The sequence below is a fragment of the Primulina eburnea genome, chromosome 13 (genome assembly GCF_022965805.1).
Source record: "Primulina eburnea isolate SZY01 chromosome 13, ASM2296580v1, whole genome shotgun sequence".
Taxonomy (NCBI): Eukaryota; Viridiplantae; Streptophyta; class Magnoliopsida; order Lamiales; family Gesneriaceae; genus Primulina; species Primulina eburnea.
The window spans coordinates 24,483,226-24,489,225 of NC_133113.1; positions in this window are offsets into that span (position 1 = coordinate 24,483,226).

Genomic DNA, 6,000 nt, shown 5'->3' on the forward strand with positions numbered 1-6,000 from the left:
GTTATTTTTCGATTCCTCGTGGTCTACTTTTTATTAATAACTTTTCCTAAGATGTCTCTCTCCTTGCTTATTGATTAGTCGTCGAGCTATAAATCAAATTTTTAAAAAATTCTATTTGGGAAATATATATCATTGCTATTACTCAAACAAGCATGAAAGGTATGCTTGCATATTCGTCCATAGGTCAAATCGGATATGTAATTATTGGAATAATTGTTGGAGACTCAAATGATGGATATGCGAGCATGATAACTAATATGCTGTTCTATATCTCCATAAATCTAGGAACTTTTGCTTGCATTGTATTATTTGGTCTACGTACCGGAATTGAGAACATTCGAGATTATGCATGATTATACACGAAAGATTCTTTTTTGGACAAGTAAATAATATAAAACTTGAAGTATTAAAATATTTTGGAAACATTTTAAAAAATTAATGAAAACATGACAAATGATTATTTAGTTAAACTATTTCTAATTTTTCATTTTAGCAAATAAAAAAAGGATTTACTCTTATTTTAAACTTTTTAATTTGGAAAAAAAATTATGGCACAAAATTTCGAATTCTCAAAATAGTAAAGTTATGTACACCTTTTATCCTTTTTCTATAAATGTAATTTTATATCCAATTCCACGTAATGATGATCCCTGGAAACAAGTAATTTAAATTTAGTATTTCGATTTATTTTTAAATAAATTTTAAAACTTATTATTTTAAAAAAAATTATTTATAAAAGATACAAATTTAAAAGTTTATGATTAAGCCTTCTTATCTTTGATGCTCCCAAAAGTTGCCTCCTCTTGCTCAAATCACCCTATCTTCGCTTGAGAACCATGAAAAAAAGGGCTAGGAGCTCCTTAATGATGATAAAATCCAAGAGAGATATAGAAAATATCACAAACCATGTAGTGAAGTTCAAGTCAGTATACCATGTCGTAAGAAATCTGAGATTATATTTTTGTCTGAACTGTATTGATGAGTAATTATTCAATTTATTATTGAGGCCCAAATTAATTATAAAAGCTCAAGCCCGCTATACACTCCAAAAAAATCTATAAAGAAGAGAGGATTCTCATTATTCAAGAGAAGATGATTTTATGCTTTAACTTTTTAGCTCTCAATTAACATCTTTAAATTATTTTCTCACTTGAGCGTCAGAGTGTCTACACCGGGCAAACCCCGGAGCCTCTGAAAACACATCTCATCTCCACTAACTCCTCTACTAGGCTCGACCTCAACAGGAAGTCAGGAACCACAGAATAATATTTCATCTCTGCTAACTCCTCTATTAAGTTCGGTCTTGTAGAACAAATGAAAATACATTCCAGACTCCTCTTTTGAACCACTCACAAAAGGTATACAAATAATACTACGAACCACGAGCACCTTAGGGTTACCAAAGCACTCGAGCACATGACCTGAGCGAGATCCCCACCATATCTACCGAATTACTTGTTAGAGTAGGTGTCTAACGAGCCAACTTGTGGCTTGAGCTTTATTGAATTTATGTAAAAACAATATTTATTTTAATAATATTTTAATGTTTTATCTAATAATGACATTTACTTTATCTGCATACTCATACAAGCTACTTAGATAAAGTCCTTGAATATATTATACATACCATGAGGTCTGTCACTAAACGTAAGATCATGAAACTCATTAGGAAGTGTACTGTATATTCTAAATAGATTTCTAGTCGAATCGCAGCCTAAAATAAGGAAAAATGTCACCCAAGCTTGATTCTAGCATTTGTGATGCAAACATCATGTTTCATTGATAAGAGTATGTAGATGTTCATTCATATAGACGAATGATCATTTGATGATATACTGAATAACCCTCATGTCCAAGTAGTTATCACTTGTCCAGTGAAATAGTCTGCAGTTATGGTTGTACACCATTAGTTCTTTGACTGGGGACAACGTATAGGTTCAACGTACTAGCATGCACTTTGATCCGTTTACCGACTCAATTCAAGGTCATCAAGTGGCGATGTGAGGTGTAGTTTCGAAATACATAGGAGCCAATACATTATAGTCACGGATTCACCGTTTGCCTACGAGTGAACATATATTATATGATATGATGAGTTAATAGTACAAGGATTGATATTACTACATTTAGTCAACTTTTAAACAATTCAAGTTTGCTCGACGTAAATATGCAATTTTCTTCCTTATTAAATATTTTGAGCTTTGGATATGAGACAAGAATTCAAAGGAATAAAGACATTTCATTAAAAAGACCATAAGCTATTTACAAAAAAAACCCAGAAATAGTATGGCTCCTTTGGTAGGTCATCGAGTGCCTTCTCCCAGTTAAGGAGAAAAACTAGGTGCTCATCCTTCAAGTAGCCTTTGGATCGGAGTTGAGACACAGCCTTGGAATCCCAACTCGAAGAACTCCAATGTCTTGTTCGTACAGAGATCTTTGAACTCTTCAGACTTTATGAATTTCTTCTTTTTGCTTGTCCAAAGAGCCTCAACCTCCTGTCGATGGCCAATTGAATCTCTAGAACCAAATTTTCCTCTACCAGGCGTGCTTTCTCCCTGCCTCCAGTGCCACACGCTCCCGAGCATTTTCCAACTCGACCATAAGCGCATCCTTCTCCTCCACTACCCGAGTCTATGCAACATGAAGATGTTGCATCAACTCCGAGTGCAGAGCCCTCACATAATCAATATTTCTCTTGTGGGTTTCAGCGGTGACTCGGGACATGGAGGTTCAGAGGGTACACTTACCTGCAAAAAACATGCCCTACATTGGAAACAAAATAAGTTAAGCCTATGAGATAGAATACGTGAAACACGGAGAAGTATGCAAATACACAAGGATATAATTTCTTACCCATACCTTCAAAAAAAAAAAAAAATTTCTTACCCAAAGAAAGCCAAGGGACATTTGTTCTTCTGCCTCATGGTTGGACACCTGCTTCATCAGCCTCTCGACCCGAGGAGGGGAGGTGGCGGCAAGTCCCAAACCTCGACCACTGATCGAGCAAAACTTGCACTATGAATTCCCCAAGAAAATATGATTTTGTATGCTCAAAATATAATCGCAAGTGCACGATGTCAAGTAATAGTATAGTGTATATGAATACGAGTATCGTTCCACTGGAGACTGTATTTAACAATTATTGTTTTAGTTATTAAAACTTTAGCGACGAAATTTGATTGTTTGTTTTATGACTAATAAAATTCAAGAAAATTTAATTAAACAAGATCAAAGATTAATTGATGAAATATGAATGCTAAATCAATGGATTAAATTTCAAATGATAAAAGAATTTGTTGGGAATTCTGGTTCACATACCCCTTATTAATTTATTAATTCGTTCGGTTGTGTTCTACGCTTCCGACAGGATTTCCTATTCAATTGAACACACTCTCTCGAGCTATGTCAAACTAATTCACTCAATGAAATAATTAAATGTCTTTAATTATTTATCAAGAATGAATCGCATTTCGATTAATGAAACCCCCTAGTTTTCGACCCTAAGGACTATGACTATCGGCACGTATCCAATTTCATATATCTATGCAAATTGTAGATCCGCGAATTACACCACTCGATCCTATCACTAGTTTTTTCTCTCGAACTCACTCGTGATATAAAATAGTCGTTAAAGTTAGCTACGCTCAACGACACAATGAAAATCGTAGAATAATCAAGAATAAATCACAAACCGACATATAAATTAACCAACTAAAAGTTCGGGGTAGGATCCCCTTTAATCCCAACAAATAATTGAAGTTAGCTACTAGAATTCATAATTAAAATAAGCAAAACAATGTTTAAACAAAGGAAATTAAACTAGAAATACTAGGCGTGACGAAATCTGCGAAGAACGATGCCCGGAAACCGTTGAATCTTCAATCCAAGTGCAAAAGCTCTCCCAAAATCCTTTGTGCTCTCAAAATTATGTCTCCCTCCCTCCAAAGTCGGCCAAGAAGCTTTCCATATCATTCTCCTCTCAAAAAAAGGTAAGGAATCGCACACCACATCTTGCCAAAAATAGATGGCGCTCGGGCGGTAGAAAAGTACCGCTCGAGCGCCACACTCTCTGTAATTCTCCTCGGCATGTGTATCATTCGCGCTCGGGCGGTAGAAAACTACCGCTCGAGCGCCTACCTTTCTGTCGAAGCTCTTGAGTTGAGTGACATTCGCGCTCGGGCGGTAGAAAACTACCGCTCGAGCGCCGAGCTTTCTGTTCGGACATTCACCTCCTGCGCTCGGGCGGTAGAAAACTACCGCTCGAGCACGGGCCTTGCTGCACTTCATTCTCTTGTCTTGGCACTTGGCTCCGATTTTAGTTCTTCCGGTCATTTTCCCTACAAATTCATCACACACAAGTGAGACATAATCAAAAGCAATTAATTACTCTAAAATGAACAAAAAGTAAATGAAATGCATGCATGTACAATGTAAACATAATTAAAACTAATGCAATAAACACGTAAAAACACCCCCTATCAACCCCCTCATACTAACCTTTTGCTTGCCCTCAAGCAAAACAGGTTAAAGCACGAGACTCTAAACAAACACAACAAAAGTAAAAGACTCAAACAAAAACTAACCCACACAATTAAATGTCGATGGCGAGTTGACACGTTTATGCTCATGCCTCAGTTTACTTTCCCAATACCACTCATAATCAAGTCAAGTCGCAAACGAATACTCATTCTCATCTTCACATGAATATCGACACTAATTTGAACGTGTGTGTGTGTCATGATGGGTCTACTCATTCGTACGTCAAATAGATCAATCATCAAATCATGCGTGTCACTCAATCAACACTTCAATACAAGTTTCACTAGCATGCATCCCCGTGTCCATTTATCAATAGCCATAAATTGAACTTTATTCAACTTTTAAGTGCAGATAAGGGTGTCGAAAAGAAGGAAAATAAGCTCAAGTGGCTAAAAGTTGGGAGTACACCGATCATTTTCATTGTGCAATCGTCAAGACTTATCGTCTGACTTTCCTCATCTCCTTACATCTCCAACTTTTAGCCTAGGAATAGAATTTCATTCCTTTTATTTCGGCTCCCCCTCACCTTACATCTCCAACTTTATTCTTTTTTTTTTTTTTTGTTTTTTTTTTAATGCACAATTTTCACACATGTACTCCCTAGGCTAGGAATATAATATGACTTTGGATTACAGCCGGTTGGGAGTATGATCTTTTAATTAGTGCATTGGAACGGAGGTAAATATAGAGTTCAAGGCAAATCAACTTTTCTCATTCAAGGTCCCAATTAGCGACTTATTTTCACGGGTTTACATGCTAAATCAACTCATAAATGATGTCTTTCAAGTTAACCACACAAAACCTTCAAATTTCGCCATTATTCCTACAAAATTCTAGTCCCCACACATGTGTGCTCAAAAAGTTCAAACTTGAGCCACAATTCATGTTTTAACAATCAAGAGTACCGTTCATGATATGACCCAATCAATACTTTGGTGTACTATCCATCCAACCTCATCATTGGCTCATAAATTATGTCTTCTCACCATAAACGACACAAAACATGCAACAAATTAAACATAAAAATCTACCCACCCCCTCATACTAGAGTTGTGCAATGCCCTCATTGCACAAAATGAACAAACACTAACAACAAAACAACTCGTGAATGTAAATGCAAACACATAAATGCAAACACAAATATGCAAACACAAATGCAGACTAAATAAGCAAGAAAGCTAATAAACATGCTAGATGGAAACAATGATAAGAAAGAAAAACAGCAAAGCGGTAAAGGAAAAAATTGCGAAGTAGGGGAGACAGTAAACTCCCCTGATCAGTGCTCCTCCTCATCCTGGTCTGGTGGTTGCACTCCTGTGCCCTCTCCATGCTGAGAATAATCATACTGGAACTGGAATGGGGGAGGAGGTAGTGGAGATGGTGTGATGGTCGATGGGTCAACGCCCCCGTGCACCAGCAAAGAGCGCATCATAGAGTCAATGTGCGATAGGTGGTCCGTGA